This window comes from Neolamprologus brichardi, chromosome 10 (genome assembly GCF_056152115.1).
Source record: "Neolamprologus brichardi isolate AB-2024 chromosome 10, ASM5615211v1, whole genome shotgun sequence".
Classification (NCBI taxonomy): domain Eukaryota; kingdom Metazoa; phylum Chordata; class Actinopteri; order Cichliformes; family Cichlidae; genus Neolamprologus; species Neolamprologus brichardi.
In genome coordinates this window covers 2,695,470-2,715,314 of record NC_142113.1, presented here as the reverse complement: position 1 = coordinate 2,715,314, position 19,845 = coordinate 2,695,470, and the positions used below count along the sequence as shown (strand labels likewise).

General features: G+C 39.3%; 1 protein-coding gene across 3 annotated transcripts in view; it reads left to right on the top strand.

The window, feature by feature from the left end:
• The window catches only part of b3gat1b (beta-1,3-glucuronyltransferase 1 (glucuronosyltransferase P) b), a 48,286-nt gene that overhangs the window by 8,814 nt on the left and 19,627 nt on the right, over positions 1 to 19,845 (top strand). Inside the window, exon 1 of one of the 3 annotated variants that reach the window (XM_087847062.1) lies at positions 5,442 to 5,646. The exons of the other annotated variants lie outside the window; for them this stretch is intronic. The gene's annotated coding sequence lies outside the window, so the exon portion shown is untranslated. Of the gene's footprint in view, positions 1 to 5,441; positions 5,647 to 19,845 lie in introns of those variants that run through there. 3 annotated transcript variants of the gene reach the window in all.

Below are 19,845 nucleotides of genomic sequence, written 5' to 3'. Positions count from 1 at the left end.
TTCGTCAAGAGCAAGAGCTGGCATGAAGGTCTTGCTGCTATTTGACAGTGTAACACTTTCACTCCTCATCTTCTCATTGTTAGTGTCAGTGGGGTGGCCTCGTGCTTTGCCCAGGCAGCACAGGAAGGTTGTTCAGCAATCTCTATAGAGAGGAAATGAAAACAGACAACAATCTAAATCCACATTTCATTTCAAATGATTGTATAAATCTTTGAACAACTGGATTTTATTAAGAGTGTATGATGAAGGTGCCCCATCATGCGAGGATGAGACTACATAAAGGTATTGCAGACAAGCTCTCGGTTAATTCCAGCCTGAGGTGTGACAACTGCTTTGGCATCTTATTTTTGGTACATATGATTTTAAAGGGCAATTATATTATTACAATGCTTTGTGGGTTTTTCACAACAAACTGTAGCTGTAGAATAGCATGTGTACAATTTGCCTTGATATGTAGGACTTTAGTGGCCAAAAAGTACTTGATTGCCAAGTAGAGTTGGAGTTTTTGGCTTGCTGTTTATATCAGGCTCCAAAGGCTGATAGCTGGCAGTACATTACTCTATGAGGAGGCTGGTCGTGTGCATAATTAGATACAGTAACGGTGCAGCATGTTTCCTCTTAAATGGTGGACAGAAAATGAATCCTCAGAGCCGCCAAGGCTTCAGATCTCTAACGTTATAATTACAATTTCAGGCTAATGCTTCCTTACTGTTCTTTAGGATTTAGCTTAAATTTCACGCTATTGTGCATTTACACATTACACCTACAGGAGCTGCTCGTCCATGAAAACCCATGCCAAGGTGTCTCAGGACGCCGCTTTTGTGCTGATGTTAATGCCACAGGAGGTTTGGAGCTCTGCAATCATTGAGTCAGCAGAGTGTTGGTGACAGCTCAGCACAGTGACCCTGCTCCGTAACTATGAGCTCTGCCACTGAGTTGCTGTGGTTCCTAAATGCTTCCACTTTGCAATAACACAACTTAAAGCTGATGCTGGAATAACCAGGAAGGAAGAAATGTCCCAAACGGACTAGTTGCAATGGTAGCATCCTATTATACCACTCTCAGTATGTTCTTTAGAACACGTTCTTTCACAAATATTGTAAAGACTTCATTTATTAGTGTCACGGTGTTTATTGTTTAGTCTATATTTTCTTATAGCAATCTCAGCATCATTATGAGCTGTGATATATATATCTCATCGGTTACCGACTGCAGGGTGTATGGCTCCAGAGTTGATGTTTTTCTAATTAAACTAATAAGATGATGCTTGTTACAAACACAAACTGTGCTGAAAGCAGGAACATTTTGCCTGTCTGAGCTGTGAAATGTACTGTTGGCACAGCACTATCCGGTACTCATCAACGCTTTCACTGAAATGTTAGACTTCACACCGTCTGTACTTGTAAACATCTTCACAGTAGAAAGCTGTAATCACATACACCCACATATAAAATTATTAAACTCTCACTTGCTACACTTTAATAACTCATATATACTAAATTCTTTTAAAACTATTTCTTAGGTTTTAGATATCTCAGGCTTATCTGATTTATTTTTCCCCTCCAAACCCAAACATCCCGCTTGCTGATGTGAAATTCACTTTAGTAATTTTATTTACCTGTCACTGTGAACAAATCAAACCAGGACGCACTCTAAAGCGTCATACTGACAAGTGAGGACAGGTTGGCAATACGAGCTGTTCATCTGTAGAAAGTTTGTGTATGTGGAGGTCAGAGTTAACAGCAGCGTGCTTCATCTATCAGGTATAATCAGAATAAAGTCAGTGCAATGTAGATTCAGCAGATCAGGATGCTAAACTTTTCATAAGTCCTTAATTGCCTTGTGATTTGAACAGTAATGCGATTGTTCATTATCACTTGATTTAATACAGTCACCATTTAACTGCCCATTCATTAGCCATCTACAGCTGCAATCAAAAGCATGTTATTGTATAGTGTACAATAAAGTTTTTAGTGGCTTTAAAAAAGCAACAGTTGTGTGCACAAGTTGAAAGTCATTAAAGATGAAAAGAAAACAGTTTAAAGACATCATTCAGACTTTGCACCTTGGTTTCTGACTCCAGCTACTGGTTGCATTCCCATGCAATACTCATCCATCCTATGTTGTTGTGTTTAATTAAGTGAAATTACTTTCTATACATCAACATGTAAGCATTTTTATTTTAAGCTTTCTGATATTAGCATTTAAATTACATTATCAAGTCTATGAAAATTCCAAGTCTGTCCATGGAAGTCTTTATTATTGTCTTTTCAAGCTATCCTTGAAGATTTGCATTTCTACAGGGGCATCAAATGCATTGAAGTTCAAAAAATTATATATTTCTAGTTCTTGACAAAAGGTAATATAGCTGCTTAGTTCCAAAACTGTAACATGAATGGAGTCGTGTGAGTCTGTTTACCAGAAAATGTAACTCAAGCTTTCTGCATAAGCATAAGAAAAATGTATTACTAGGAAATTTTAACATTCTGGATTCCCTGACTTTTGTTCTAGTGCTCTAATTGGATTAATTTTTTGGTAAATTAACAAAAATGTAAAAAATAATTCAAAAGTGTAGATTCAATCATGCAATCATTCATAATAAGAAGCAGAAACCCAAAAATGAATATCCCCTCCAGCGTCCTGCAACAATGAAGCTAGATTTGTATGTCTGATGCAATAATTACGTCTCTGCAAACCAATAAGTGTTTATACAAATTCTAAAGCAGAAAAAATACTTTCAGAGGAAGAAATGTTGCCATTAAAAGCACATGTCAGTGTTGTCACGGCCATCTTAAGAAAATATTTATTGAATGTGAGACTAGGCATTTATGTTTTAATACTGTATCAAGGCTTCTTCTTTCTCTATATGACACCTTTGAAATTGTATCACAGTATCATTAATCTGATCTGACAAATTCTCACCTCAGGAAGAAAAATCACAGGATAATGTTACATTCTTTCCTAGCGGTTAAACTTGTGCATAATTTTACTCAACTTTTCCTTATTAACAAAAACCTTCTCAACATGCCAAGCACAGTGAAATGTCGAAAGAAAAAAAGAAAGAAAAAATATTTTTTTCACACTCTTGATTGATGAAGAGAGGAAGAGAAGCCCACATCAAGAGGACTGAGATGTGTTCTCTCATCATCTGCTCTCTAATAACATGCACAAACACACAGGAAGGTGTTTCCAGCTGAAAATGAGGCTGACACACATAATAAAAATCCAAACAGGTGATCATCTCTACACATTTCTTTTTAATGAATAAGAAATATTGTTGACGACTGACGGGAATTATTGGATGCAGGGATACAGACACTGAATATATGAAAGGTTCATTCACTGAGCACGAATACTGCTGCCTTATATGTTCAGAATGAATGATTTTCATATTTAAGCTTGCCATTGAAAAGGATAAATGATAATTCAGCATCAGTTGTTGTTTGTTATAGTGTTTCAACTTTATTCTCAAAATGAACAATACATTTTTATTTCTTAACGTCGTCCTAATACTCCATCACACTCTTAGGAAAGCTTTCTTGTAATTCCTTAAAGCAGACTTCAGGAATAGTTCTCCAGGCTTGTTTAAGGACATTCAAAGCTGGTCTTTGTGCCAGTCTATCAAGATGATCCCACGCTGCTTCAGTAATGAGGAGGCACTGACATCCATCTATGTTTTTGCTGCATTTGGATTGTGTTTCATGCCAAAAAATGAAATTGATGCCAATCAGATATTTTCCAAATGGTATTGTATAGATGCAGCACGGTGGCACGGTGGTTAGCACTGTTGCTCCACAGCAAGAAGGTCCTGAGTTCAATTCCACCATCAGGCCGGAGTTGGGATGCTGTGTAAGACATAAATGAAGCTAAAATACAAAGGTTTGGATGCTGTTTTGCATGTTTCCCTACTGTAGGGGTCTCTGCAAGCATACAGAGGGGGTACTCTGAGAGGGTACAAGATGACAATTCTACTAGAAACAGTCGATCATATTTGTTTGTCAAAGCTGAATTCAGGGCAAACTATGCTAAATTAGCGTTTTTAGCTAGCAGCTACAATAAGCATAAAAGTTACCGTACGGCTATCATTTGTTAACATGACGCTTGTTCTTATACATGTAATACATTTATTACCAACCTGAGAGTTTATCCGCTGGTCATTCGACATGACGAATGACTTCTGAAGTTTTAATTCAGCTCAAGATGCTGTAGATTCCCGTCAGTAACACTTCCGGTCCGCTAGTAAAACGTAGTTCTATTAATCTGCGCTTGAACCGGAACCGGATGTAAGTCCCAAAAAACTGAATTTTGGAACTGAAATTGAATTGTAGAACTGAAACTGAAATTATTCGAGAGCTGAAATTTTAAAGGATAAAATGCAGTTTCAAAGCAAATCAATACATTTTCAAAATATAAAATTCAATTTCAATTTAGTGATGATCATTTTCAAACCATAAATTCAATTTCAAATTAGACTAATTCAAATTCAGTTTTCAAAAGCATTTATTCAAGTTACAATTCAGATTCAATCTGAGCAATTCAAATTCAAATTTAACTTATTCAAATTCAGTTTCTGATGGCACAGATTTCTGCCCATACAATACCTCCGTTTACTAACTGTTGTTGATGATGTCTGTTGATTTAAAATTAGCTTTTACCTTTTATTTAAATGCAGTCGTCCATAATGAGTGGTTTTCACAAAGTACATGGCAGCTCCTGGTATCTTCCAATTTTAAGGCTGAACTAGTAAGTTTTTTTCCTCATGGCTAATTGCATCTGTGGTTTTATTGATATTGCCTGAATGTGGCTTTACATCTGGGATTTTACCAATGTCATGTTTCCCCATACATTTTCTTCCCATAGTGTATGTGTAGACAAACGTGTATGACTGCAGTGTCCCATGTGTGATATCAAAAGACTTACGCAGGCTTGAAGTTAGAGTCTCTTGTCTGAACCACCTGCTGTAAGCACCATCAGCCATGTACCAGTCCTCCTTAGTTCCTGATATGAGCGTTCCTCAGATTGTAGGCATATTTTTATCCTATTTCTCTTTAGGAGTTTTCAAGCAAAAAGAGTCTATTCAAAGTGCACTCCTTTCATACGCCTGTCAGGAAATGAAAAGAAATGCCCTTAATGTCTGACTAGTGGGCCATGTGACTAGCTTTTTTTTTTTTTTCCTTAGATAAACAACTCAGTTTTTTGAAATCCAGCTTCATCCCCAAGCAAAATTTCCATTTGTGTGGCTGTGACATTTTTTATGTGATTTATTCTATTGTCCCGAATCCCCCGGCCTTTGCTGCCCCTCCACCTCGTCCCCTTGCCATCAGCTTGACAATCCCAGCCTTTGTTTTTGCAATGAGAAGCAGCATTCTTCCAGAGGGATGACCTCCTCTGTCTCTATAGAGGCTGGCACTGGGGACACGACCCTCCCCGATGATTGGATAGCACCCGCCGGATGCTGTGGACGAAATCCACTAGTTGTCACCCCAATGCTGCCCACATGTGCGCCAAACACAAGCTCATTCCCGAGAAAGAGAACTCGAGGGATCCCTCTGTTCATCCCAGCTGATGCTCCCGAGCCTCAGCACCGCTATCAGGACCGTTAGCACAGAACACAGGATCCAACTCTGTGGATCATCATTCGTTTCTGTGAGTATCCATTTGATGCTTTTTAACGGTAGTTTTTAACAATATACTTTAGAGTCAGGACTCAAGTGATCATTATATTATTGTTCTTAACAACTGCCAAGTAGGGCAAATTAATTTCTTCCTTTTTAGAAAAGAAAAGAGGAGGTTTTAGCAGCACCATAAGAGGAGGCTGAAATGAAAGGTACTGAAGTGAAAAACTATTTCAGAGAGACTCATCCTTAAAATCCCAAAGCACACTCATTATTAGAATTCCAAGCCAGCAGTACATCAAGGCACCCAGCTCAAGTTTTATACCTCAAGCCAGCTGAAAGGGATGAGTGCAAACACAGAAACATCAAAAACCAGAAACAGCAATGCATCAGACTACCTGCAGCGATGCAGGTATCTGTCATACACGGACACCTGCGCAGATCTGGATTTAGGTTATTATGCAGTTATGTGGGTAGGGATAAGTGAATTTACTTTGCAATACCTGTACTTTTATTAAATACACAGCACATAATAACTGTTGCCGTTATCGCTGTCTGTGTGCCACCTGGCTTGAGGACTGTAGGGTGGGAATAGGAACTGCTTTGTAATGAGGATTTGCCGTGGATACATGGATGCTATAGCACAGACTTAGCCGGGCATTCACAGAAATGCAAAGCTGTGGTGCTATTTATTGAAATTCCATATCATGAGTGTATCTGTGCGACACAGTGCTTGTAAGGCGTGTTACCCTTTAAATTGTGGCTCTTTCATCAGTATGCCTTCAGTGTGTACATGTCACATAGCCCCCAGCAGTGCCTGCCATTTGACTCTCATTAGCACAAACAACATTTGTATGGATTTCCCAGCTGAAACCGAATTTATGTTTCAGGGAGTTTTGATACCAAGAGAGACCTATTTATAGTGTTTATGAGCTCTTCCATACATTTTAAAGACACGGTAAGACACTTTCAATCCTTTTAAGTGCGGCATGAGGCCTGCCCGTCCTCCTTCCACTCATTGCTCTTTAAACCAGTCAGAGTCTATTGATAATGAGCATTGCATTAGAATCATTTGGTTTGGTTTGTAGATGTGCGTCTCTTTCCAGCACAGCTTTACTGCCAAGTCTCATTATGTACTTGAATTGATTTACAGCTATTCTATCATTTCTTATAGGTAACGCCATAAAAAGGCGAATTAAAAGAACACAAGAAGATTGCAGTCACATTAAAACACTGGTGCCGTAGTAAACGTGTAGTAGTGGTCAGTGTGTTATATAAACAAACTATCAGCCTGTTGTTGCTGATTGGTGTTCTAACAGGCGCAATCGGCGGCATGCTTCAGTGCTCGCACACAGTGCTGTTGTTTACGGCTGAGCTGAAGAAAATAATGCTACATTATGTAGATGGATCAAAAATGAACCTTCAAATTGTTAAAAAATTGTTAAAAAAGGAGAAAACAAAATAGAGTTTTATGTTTGAGTTTCATGCAATGTTCGTGTGCTGACTCATCTGCCCCCAGCAAAGGTCATTAGCAAGTGGCAGACCCGTGTGCTTAGTGATGTGTATGGACACGGGTGCTGCGCCAAGTGGATTCTGAAAACCAATCAAGAGAGCGCTTTCTCAGCTGATGGGATTTAATGAAAAAATCCATTTGGAACAAACACTGCCAGCACAACCCATGTTATCTTATTTTCTCCTTATCCTTCAAAGTGCTTCCAGAAGCGATGGTAGTGGTACTGTCATGAGCCATGTCTTTGATTATGCACATTTCCATCATGTAAAATCATTCAATAAGAAATATTGTATTTGTTATTTTTATTTATTTTTTTATGTTTTCTTATCGGTCGCAGTATTGGGTCGATTGCCTGATAGTTTTATAAAGACAGAAATATCATTTGTTTACTCTCTTTTTCCTAAGATAATTTTTATTTGCCGTTGTTGGCTCTGTTTGTCAGTTGTTGGTGTAAGGAAACAGGGAAAGGGTATGACATGCAACCTGCCAGGAGAAACAGTGAAAGCTGCAGGCACAGCATGGGGTATGTGCCTTTCAGCTATTTTATTTTAATTGCAAATACTTGTAAATACTTAAACGTTGTGGGTTTAACATTAGTAAAGGGACTCAGGCAGCTGGAAACCATATATCTATGTATGTATGGATGGATGAGGTGTTTTGTGATGTTCTCAAACTGATCTCCCTGTTGGAGCTCAGTCTGGGGGGAGTTTTTTTTCTCCTCGTCTTTCCTCATGTTGTGCAGTTTCCATTGTTATACCTCTGTGACCTGCCTTCCCCATGTGATGTTTGTGTAATGTATGTATGGTCAGAAGGGTAAGATGGCGCTGGCAAGGCTGGCAGCCTTAACCCAATTTCGCTTGGGATGAATGAAGTATTATCAATCAATCAATCAATCAATCAATCAATAGCCTGGCTGCAATTACACTTTTTCAACTTTATATTTGAGCTTGTAACAGACATTTATGCAATATAATGAAGGAAATGTAGAATAAACATAAAGAATGTTAAATGCTTAAATTCAAAGAGAATTTGAATAGTTTTCTTCAGTCTTTTAGCACAGGCTCTCTCCTGTGAAATGCAACTTTTTAAAGAACCTAATACACTAATAGGTAAGTATACATTAATATATAATATATATTAGTGCTACCAAACAATTAAAATGTTTAATCAGATTCATCACAGGGTTACTGTGGATTCATTTTGTTTAAATGTTTATTCTATATTAATCGCATTTCATTTTGCATGAGCAAACAGACTCGAGAAAAAAGGGAAAATATACGAACTTAACATGTTTATTGAACATTTGGAACATTCATGTTAACAAAAACCTCTGTAAACATGTATCCTCTCTCTGTCCCTCTTGGGGAGGCTTCAAGTCCTTGAAACGAGGAACCAAAGCTGTGTAAAGGTTCTCAGCGATATTAACACGTCTGCAGTTTGTTGCAATCCACTTGGCGTCAGTCAATATGTCCGAGGTCAACTTATTGAGTCCCCGATGCTCCGTGAGTGGTTTGTCGCAATTGCGCAATTGTCGCAATCTATCGATCTATATATATATATATATATATAGATCGATAGATCGATAGATTGATAGATATATGTATATATATATATATATTAGGGGTGCAACGATACACAAAATTCACAGTTCGGTTCGATACTTTGGTGTCACGGTTTGATATTTTTTCGATACAAAAAAAATGTTCATGCCTTTTTAATTTGTCATTTATTAAAATTATAAATATATATTTTAACTCAAAAGTACAGTTTTTAAATTTAATGTTGCTGAAACAAAGTAATAAAAAATAAATCTATCTGATTGAGGAATCACTCATCTTTGGAAAAGAGAGTTTATTACAGAGAAATGTCTCTTTCCAAAATAAAAGCTCTACTATACGCTTCTTCTGGGCTATATTCTCAGCAGCATATTAAACATATCAGGTCCCCATAAGGAGAATCATGTGCTAACGGCTGTCTAAATGACTCGGGTAAAGTTTGTAGCATGCGTGCTTGTTGTTTTTGTCTGCTTCCACTTGTCTTTGCACTAGGATGATGTCGGAGTAAATGTGCAGTCATATTCGTTGTGTTCCCACTAGTGCTGTCAGCAATAATCTGAAATGACGTTAACGCCACAACACGGCAAATCTCCGTTAACGAGCTACCGGATCGCCCCGTGCGTGGGGCTGGACGGCCAACACGTTAACGAGCTAACTGCGCTAACGCACTAGTTCCCACCCATGTAATTGAGCATTGCGTGGCACATCCAACATACTGTTTTACTTTAGTCCATGATGCGCTTACCTTCAGGGTCATACGTCACATGAAAACCAAAATAGTTCCAAACGCCAGATCTGAATGAGGGTGGGGGAGTTTCAATTTGCCATGTTGCAAGGAAAGCTTAACTTCTGTCTGCTAGCTTGCGCTCAGTGAATCTGCGTTCGACTACTCCGCCTAGGCTGCACTGTCGAGCGCAGATCCACTGAGCGCTCAACACAGACAGCATCGTCAGAAGGAAAGTTGATAAAATAAATTAAAAATTTTGTATTGTTTGATACATATGCGTACGAACCGAAAGCACTGTATCGAACGGTTCAATATCGTCATATTCGTTGTGTTCCCACTAGTGCTGTCAGCGTTAATCTGAAATGACGTTAACGCCACAACACGGCAAATCTCCGTTAACGAGCTACCACAGATCGCCCCGTGCGTGGGGCTGGACGGCGTCAACACGTTAACGAGCTAACTGCGCTAACGCACTAGTTCCCACCCATGTAATTGAGCATTGCGTGGCACATCCGACATACTGTTTTACTTTAGTCCATGACGCGCTTAATTGTGCTTAACTGTATGAAGCTTATTAGACATTATGAAATAGATCGTATGTAAAAGCAAATTTTGCCAAAGTGCTTAAAAGAGTTTTTTTCCTTAGCAAATTTTCTACTTAAATTTTGTATTAATTTAACAACTTTTTGGATATCATGTGATTTCCATTGCAAATATTAATCGAAGTTAAAATTTAGGGGGCATGGCAGAAAAAACACTGGAGCGGAGCTGTGATGATATCAAGGTACAGACTAGCAAGGAAGCAAGTACGGACCTGTGGACTTCAGAGTGTGTGTGTGTGTGTGTGTGTGTGTGTCAGAGGGGTGTTTAGCTGCCCTGAATCAGAAACTTCTTGCTGTTTACAGCGTTTAAAGAGTCACACTGAGTTTATTTTAGGTCTTTTTCTCTCGTTCAGCATTTGTTTCAGTTCTTCTTCATCTTGATGAGCTTCAGCTCCGGATTTTGCATCTTTTTTTTTTCATTTGAAAAATAAAATGTCACCAAATGATGCTCAGTTTAGGTGCTTTGTTGGCTTTATTTAGTATTTTTTTGTGCTCTTGGTTTTCACACCTAAGATGGCTGATATTTTGAAAACCTTATTCAATTAAATTAAACTTATTCCTCAAGTTCAGCTTTGAATATTTAAAATATTTTATATATATTGCATAATATATCAATATATAACTTCCTCCTCATCTGTTCTGCACAGTCTTTCTACTCTGTATCTATGCAGACTGCTCATGAACCCCATTAGCAGCTCCTTGCTGTTGGTGCTGTTCAGTTCTTATTACTCCAGTCACTGAATTTTGTGATGCTTTCGTTTATATGCTGGCTGTTCTTTCCCACTTTTCTGACAATTTCTCACAGTTGAATACGTTGTTTAGCGGTAACATCAGCTTCTTCAGCAGTTTTCAGCTGAAAAGGTTTTATTTTATTATAAATGACTGAATTCACACTGCATTTTCACAAGAAATGGCTGTTTGTCTAGTTGAGAAACAGGAACACAATCGTATGAATGCATTCACACTTTTGTGTTCCTGTTTCTCTTATTTCTTTATTCTTTAGTATTATTCGTCCTTAAGTAGCTTTCGTGTGTTTTGGGCCCTTTAACTACTCCTGTATACTTTTAGCAATTCAAGTTTTACAGTATTTTGCTACTTCTGCTCTCTCTGCTCATATTTTCTGCTATTTCTGACTTTTTATACTTTTTAAAACATTCAGCTTTTTATGGATTTTCTGCCCCCGTTATGGAAAGCAGTGGCTGTTTTTTAAACGTCACTATTTCCACATCCTTTCACTTAGAAGCACTATTTAAACTCAAAATGCTCTCAAACCTTTTGGCTATTATGGCATAATTCAGCTTTTGCGTATCTTTTACCGTTTTCATAAAATCCCTGCTCAGGTTTTTTGTCGCATCATGATGATGTTTTATAAAACACATGATTTGCTATGTTTTCTCTGCAGTTGCACAACTCTCTCTGAATCTGTTCCTCATGTCCAAATAAATTCTTCTTACTCGCTCAATTTTCACTCGTCCAACACAAATTATATGTTTTGATTCAGAAAATGTGACTGACATTGATGTGGGAGTTAAAGGGAAGCGATACAAATTTCACTGAAACCAGAGCTGGAAGTCTCTATCCGGACACGTTTTCCAGTCGTCCCATCTCCTAAATGAAGAAGCCACAGTTGTTGTGGTGCGAAAAAGTAAACGAGCTGCTTCTGATTGGTGGATTCAAATTCAGTAGATTCACAGCAGCGACTGTATAGAAGGCAGACATGGATTCAGACTTGATTGGCATTGAAACACAGAGGCCACACTCTCACAATCACTGATCACTCCGTGGTGCGTGTGTGTGTCCATACTTGTAAACATTGTTTGGTGGAGATGTATGCGCGTGTGCGTTTGTGTGTTTGTGTCAGAGGGGTGTTCACAAGCTGCCACCAATCAGAAACTGCCTGTTTAGAGTTCAGGCTGAGCTTATTTCAGGCCTTTTTCACTCATTCAGCACTTGTTTCAGTTCTTCTTCATCTTGATGAGCTTCAGTTCCAGGTTTTGCATCTTTTTGTGTTGTTTTGTTTCGAAAATGCTCAGTTTAGATACTTTGTTGGCTTTATTTAACATATTTTTCGGGGGGGGTTCACACTTAAGGTGGCTGATATTTTGAAAATCTTTTGCAATTAAGCTCATTCACCAAGTTCAGCTTTGAATATTTCAAATATTTTATATATATTGCATAATATAGCAAAATATCAATATATATATTGGTTAGCTTCCTCCTCATCTACTCTGCACAGTGTCTATCTGCTCTCTGTCTATCCAGATTGACAGGTACTGTGTTTTAAGTCTCCTGAACTTCATTAGCAGCTTCTTGGTGTTGGTGCTGTTCAGGAGGAGACAGTTCTTATTATTCCAGTTATTGCCATTTTTAGCTTAATTTTGTTATGCTTTAGTTTATCTGCTGGCTGTTCTTTTCTGTTTGTCATAATCGGATGTGTGGTAGGAAGATTAGGACCCAAACGCAGGTCTCCAAAAATCACAAGGGTAAGTCCAAAACAGCTTTATTGCTGAGCTCTCCCAAAACACAAGATACAAAAAACTCAAATTCAATTGTAACCTGGAACTACTCGGCTCAAGACACACAGGCGCACAGCTGGATGGATGACGCGAGCAAGAGCAGAGGGAAATTCAGACAGTATGTCAACACAGGATAATGAGGGAACAAATCCAGCTTAATGAGACAAGGGAAGCAAAATTCAACATCGTACACATGAGGCAGGAGACTATCAAAGTAAAACAGGAAGTAACAGACACAGGAGCACATTAAGACACACAACTTGACCAGGGAAGACAAAAGCACAAACATGGCAGAAAGAGCCAGGGAGCTAGAGACACGAGCGAATGCTAGAGAGCCGAGGACAGGGGAGACAGAGGCAAAGAGACAGAGAGCGAGAGAGTGACACCAAACTTGACATTCATAAAACGACATCATGGACAACACAGACACATGACAGAAGTGGCAGACAATTAAAATAGCGACAAAACTGACTTCAAAGAGAGACAACAATAACTAACACAGGAAACTAGACATAAGAAGACAGGAAACACCAATTTAACCACATAATAACAAGCCTGAAAACAACAAATATAAAATACAGAATTATAATATAAGTAAACTAGAAAACTCCTGAATAGAACTCAAAACCTTAGGTCATAGACGCAGGACCAGGGCACTGCTTTTTTAAAGTTTCTGCTATTTTTTTTTATTTCAATAACGTTTTTAGCTCTGACCACAGCGTCTTGTGTCATTTTTAGCTAAATATCGTGTTTCTTTATCTTATCTGCGAGTAATTCTTTCTTGCCTTTTTAAAGTTGCTGGCAGTCTTCCACATTTCAACAACTGTTGAAATGTTCAACAACATTGCACTCTCCACAGAGTGACAGCATGTTCATTATCTGATCACATGGAGAGACAGGAGAACCCTAAAATCTTAGCACCCAACATTATACAAAGAATGGCTAACATGATAATATTATCCCAAAATGTTGTGTGTGTGTGTGATTCTGTTTATATGGACGTAGCATTACCTTATGTAACCTAACAGTACATTTGCACAGTGACTCAAACTAGCCCACTGAATGAACAATGGGCTGTGAGGTCAGTTTCTTGATCATTAATATGCAAATTCTCATGACCATTGATCAACAACCACTGATCAATGATCAAAGACATTGACAGAGAGTTGGTTAATGGCTGCCATCTTACAATGCTCACAGCATTGTAAGATGGCAAAAGATGTACCCTTAGGCCCCCTCCTTCATTCAGTTAAAGACTATCCTGTTCTTACCATTATGATGCACCCTGTGATGTGGAATAAAACACGATTCCTCTGTCTGGCCAGCTTCTTTCAATGACATCTTGGCTACTTAGCCTTCCTAAGCAAGCCTACATTCAGTGCTGCAAAGACTAAACATTACAGCTTCCTTTGGGGCATAAAGACTGCTGATGGGTGTCCACTGCAGCAAAGGTCTGGCATAAGATAATGCAAAAGCATCGAAGGCAGTTGCATCTCCTATTTTCAGTGCTGGAGTGCTTCAGATTGCACTCAACTCTGACTGGACTGGCTGTCTTGGCTAGCCATACTTCTGCTCTACAGTGGCTTCCTGGAGCGCCTGTAGAGCAGCTGTGTAGGGCTTTGGGTGGAACATGTACAGTGGGGCAAAAAAGTATTTAGTCAGCCACCGATTGTGCAAGTTCCCCCACTTAAAATGATGACAGAGGTCAGTAATTTGCACCAGAGGTACACTTCAACTGTGAGAGACAGAATGTGAAAAAAAAATCCATGAATTCACATGGTAGGATTTGTAAAGAATTTATTCGTAAATCAGGGTGGAAAATAAGTATTTGGTCAATAACAAAAATACAACTCAATACTTTGTAACATAACCTTTGTTGGCAATAACAGAGGTCAAACGTTTACTATAGGTCTTTACCAGGTTTGCACACACAGTAGCTGGTATTTTGGCCCATTCCTCCATGCAGATCTTCTCGAGAGCAGTGATGTTTTGGGGCTGTCGCCGAGCAACACGGACTTTCAACTCCCGCCACAGATTTTCTATGGGGTTGAGGTCTGGAGACTGGCTAGGCCACTCCAGGACTTTCAAATGCTTCTTACGGAGCCACTCCTTTGTTGCCCGGGCGGTGTGTTTTGGATCATTGTCATGTTGGAACCCCCAGCCTCGTTTCATCTTCAAAGTTCTCACTGATGGAAGGAGGTTTTGGCTCAAAATCTCACGATACTTGGCCCCATTCATTCTGTCCTTAACACAGATCAGTCGTCCTGTCCCCTTGGCAGAAAAACAGCCCCATAGCATGATGTTTCCACCGCCATGCTTCACAGTAGGTATGGTGTTCTTGGGATGCAACTCAGTATTCTTCTTCCTCCAAACACGACGAGTTGAGTTTATACCAAAAAGTTCTACTTTGGTTTCATCTGACCACATGACATTCTCCCAATCCTCTGCTGTATCATCCATGTGCTCTCTGGCAAACTTCAGACGGGCCTGGACATGCACTGGCTTCAGCAGCGGAACACGTCTGGCACTGCGGGATTTGATTCCCTGCCGTTGTAGTGTGTTACTGATGGTGACCTTTGTTACTTTGGTCCCAGCTCTCTGCAGGTCATTCACCAGGTCCCCCCGTGTGGTTCTGGGATCTTTGTTCACCGTTCTCATGATCATTTTGACCCCACGGGATGAGATCTTGCGTGGAGCCCCAGATCGAGGGAGATTATCAGTGGTCTTGTATGTCTTCCATTTTCTGATGACTGCTCCCACAGTTGATTTTTTCACACCAAGCTGCTTGCCTATTGTAGATTCACTCTTCCCAGTCTGGTGCAGGTCTACAATTCTTTTCCTGGTGTCCTTCGAAAGCTCTTTGGTCTTGGCCATGGCGGAGTTTGGAGTCTGACTGGTTGAGGCTGTGGACAGGTGTCTTTCATACAGATGATGAGGTCAAACAGGTGCCATTCATACAGGTAACGAGTGGGGGACAGAAAAGCTTCTTACAGAAGACGTTACAGGTCTGTGAGAGCCAGGGATTTTCCTTGTTTGAGGTGACCAAATACTTATTTTCCACCCTGATTTACGAATAAATTCTTTACAAATCCTACCATGTGAATTCATGGATTTTTTTTTCACATTCTGTCTCTCACAGTTGAAGTGTACCTCTGGTGCAAATTACTGACCTCTGTCATCATTTTAAGTGGGGGAACTTGCACAATCGGTGGCTGACTAAATACTTTTTTGCCCCACTGTAGGTCTTTAATAATAATAATAAATTTTATTTATAAAGCGCAATTCAAAACACGCAAGGACACTGTACAATAGATAAAAACAAATAATAGAACAATAACACAATGAAGAAAAAAAGCACAAGATAAAATTAACAAACAGTGGGTTCACAGTGAATATGCAGATTTGAACAGATGGGTTTTGAGTTGAGATTTAAACTGGGAGAGGGCACCAGTGTTTCTTATATGTGGGGCTAGAGAGCTCCACAGCCTGAGAGCAGCTAAAAGCTCTGCTTCCCATGGTGGTGAGGCGGAAGGCATGGCACAGAAAGCTGGATGGAAGAAGAAGATTGAAGTGAGCGGGCAGAAAAGGTAGTGCTTAACAGGTCAGAAAGGTAAGGAGGTGCGAGGTTATGAATGGCCTTGAAAGTGAGCAGAAGAAGTTTGTATATTTCACTGGGAGCCAGTGAAGTTCCTGAAGAACAGGGGTGATGTGCTGGTAGGAGGGGTTCTGGTGATAATGCGAGCAGCAGAGTTCTGAACCAGTTGAAGCTTATGGAGGGATTTTTGGGGAGACCATGCAAGTGAGAGTTGCAGCAGTCAATACGGGAGGTAACAAGACTGTGGACAAGAATGGACGTAGACTGGGTGGAAAGAGAAGGAAGCAATCTGTTAATGTTGCGTAGATGGAAGTAGGCAGAACGGGTGAGATTATTGATGTGAGATTTATAGGAAAGTGAACTGTCTAGGATGACACCAAGGCCCTTAACCTGAGGAGACGGGAAAACTGTGGAGTTATCAATAGTGAGTGAGAAACAGTTCGCCTTCGAAAGGTTGGATTTGGTGACAATAAGGAGGATTTCAGTTTTATCCTCATTGAAGAGTAGGGATGATTGAAGGCTGGCCTGAACTGAACTGAACAGACTGAGCCACCGGTGGGACTGGTGCTATGCTCGCGAATGTGGAGATGGAAACCAAAGGTCCAGAGTCGATTTGCCTTGCCAAGCCAGGTGACCGAGTAGCTGAAGATGCAGCAACAGCTGACCTCCCTGGAGAAATAACTTTAGGACCCAGTGGGTGTTGTGCAGAGGCCGCAGGGGTACCTCTCATGACAAATGCCAGTGGCCCAGCGGCAGGTGTTGGGACTAGGGATGCACCGATACCGATACTGGTATCGGGTATCGGTGCCGATACTGTAAAATGTGTGTGTACTCATACTCGTAAAAGTTAACCGATACCAACTGATTTCATTAATCAGAGGGTGGCTTGTCATTTCTGTTGTAGTTTTTTAGATTGGCCACTAGGGAGCCAATTATTATTTTATTTATTATTTATTTAATAATAATTATTTTGTTTGTTTGTTTACAATATGGACACTCTGCAATAATTTAAAAGTTTCTTTTATTCTCAAACCTAATTTGTATTTATTTTATTCCAAACAGAAGAGTTTATTTATTATTCTGAAAGCTCGAGACAGTGCCAATAGTTCAGTGATATTTTGTTAAATTACAATGTGGAGACTCTGCAATAATTTAACAGAAGTGCTTATTTTTCACTTGAAATTTTTTTGTGGTCATTTTTATTAAGATTTTATTTTTTTATCAAAGGGAATATAATAAAACCTGTCTTCCAATTAATTGTATTTGTGTGTGTGTGTGTGTGTGTGTGTGGTAGAAGTATCGTTTTTTTGTACTCTGTATCGGCAAGTACTCAGATCCAAGTATCGGTATCGTATCGGTTTGAAAAAATTGGTATCGTTGCATCCCTAGTTGGGACAGATGTCCCCATTTAGCAGTATTGGTAGGAACATTATGGTAAACTGGGGGACACTCATAGCGATTTGAGCATGCCCTGTCCTTATTTGGGAGGGTGAAGCTAGCGTACGGAAGCTGTCTGTGAAAATTGTGTCATTTCTGGTGAGATATCGTTCATCTCTGACTTGAGGAGAGAAGTAACAAGTTTGGCTCTTTGCAACTCTTTCTCTGCTTCCTTTAAACCAGGGGTGTCAAACTCAAATACACAGTGGGCCAAAATTCAAAACTGGAACAAAGTCGTGGGCTAACATTAATATTTATTGAAAAAAAAAATCTTCTTCTAGATATAAGAATGAATCTTTTCTTATGGACTCAAACAAGTTTTGCTGAAAAACTGAATATGGAACAAGCAAAGCTTAATACTAAACGATATATATATTAGCTGTATAATACCAGTAGGCCAGCTCTAATAGTAATTTGGTATCGCTTCGTGGGCCAAATGTAATTAGGCTGTGGGCCAAATTTGGCCCGCGGGCCAGAGTTTGACACCTATGCTTTAAACGGTGACTCCTGTCAAAGCGCTTAGTTAAGGTCTCCCTGCCCTCTAGTGCCTCCTCCTGCATTCATTGAGCTTCTCTCACCTTGGTCTAAAGTTGCTGATATTCCAAATCAGCCTGAGTCCATTTACCATGAAAGGGCAAACAGCCATGTGATGGTGAGTAAACCTTTCGTCACTGCTAGGCTGACACCTTTATGTTATATCATTTCACATCTGTGGCTATTCTCAACCATGAGCTTAATTAGGCTTCAAATGGGCCTGCAAAATGTTGGTGAGGTGGAGTCATTGCTTTTCAGCTTGATGTGTATAGAAAATTAGCTTGTCTGTATCAATGACATGCTGTTCAAACATGACTGTATTAGTCCTGTTCTGATGTGTTAATTAGCTGGCATAACCTTTGATCTCAGACTGGGATTGATCTTCTTTAATCAAGGATTAATGATGTCTAAAGACTTGTGATTAACCAGCAGAGGATATGCCTCATGAAGAGAGGCTTAAAGAGAAGAGGAAAATAAAAGCATACAGAGTGGATGGCTGTGTTGTCAGGATATCTGCGTAGATTGAAAGCTGCGGGGCCTAGACTGCAGAAAACAGTTGAAGGAGCCATTAAAACACCCAAGTACACATGATGAAAGTCTTCTATAAAGCATTTGTTTTTGCAATCATCCATATGGACTAGTCCTCAAACATAAAGCACTTCTGTTAATGAATCTCACCAAAAGCACACAGAAAATGCTAATGAAAAAGTGATTTATCTTATTTTAAGCTGGATGGTAAACATTTGGTTCACATATGGAAGTCTAGAGGGAGCCAATTATAAAATATAATCACATATGCAATGCGGTCCAAACTTTTCTAGGTGATATTTGACATGCATTTGCTTTATGCATCAAATGCAGTCAGTTCAGGTCATTAAATACTTTCATTTTAACACATTTAACCCTTTAAAACCGGTCGGAGCGGGCACGCTCTGTTTTGCATAACTATTTTTAAATCCCGGTAGCTCTGCAACTACGTGAGCTAGTGCAATAATTTTTTTTGCATATGAAACCGGAGGAGTTGTACTTACATCTTATGCCATCAGCTTGTCTTCGGTCACAGTTTCCTTCCACATATAGCTTTGCAAAAACTGCATAAAAAGCACTTGCAGCAACAAAAACATAATATTCCAGAAACACGCTTTGCCGATCCGATCAGCTGTTCATAACACTTCCTATGTCCATCAGCGCGACCTATCGCATGTCCGCCATGACCTGCCTGAAACCGAAAGTGATGTCATTTTCGCTGAAATGTAGTTTTTTACCATATAGCCTCATGAGCCTATACTGGTGTTTTTAAAAGTTATGTTTGACTTTATGACTTTCTGTGTCGTTTCTGGGATGCTTAGGATTCATATTGCACTGCTGGAAATAGTTTATTTTGATGCATATGCTGCTTTTTTGCAAATTTGCATTATAATATTTATTTTTGTTTTTCCTGCAGTATATAAAAATTGGTGTATTTCAAAAATAAAACTATGAAGACACTCAAAATAAATTTCCTGTGGTGGGAAACTATTTTGTGCAACTTTTTTGTATTTACAGTTTTGAGGGATAAGCCTCTTAAATTTCTCTAACTAGACATATATGTTAAAAAACAAAAACGATTTTAAATATTTTTGTAGTTTATTGCACTTTTTTGCAATTTATATAATTACTATGCACTTAATGCATGCATATTATTAAAATTTAGGCTTTAATGGTTGTATTGATGTATAGCAACTTGAAATGCTCCCAAAAATGGCTCCAC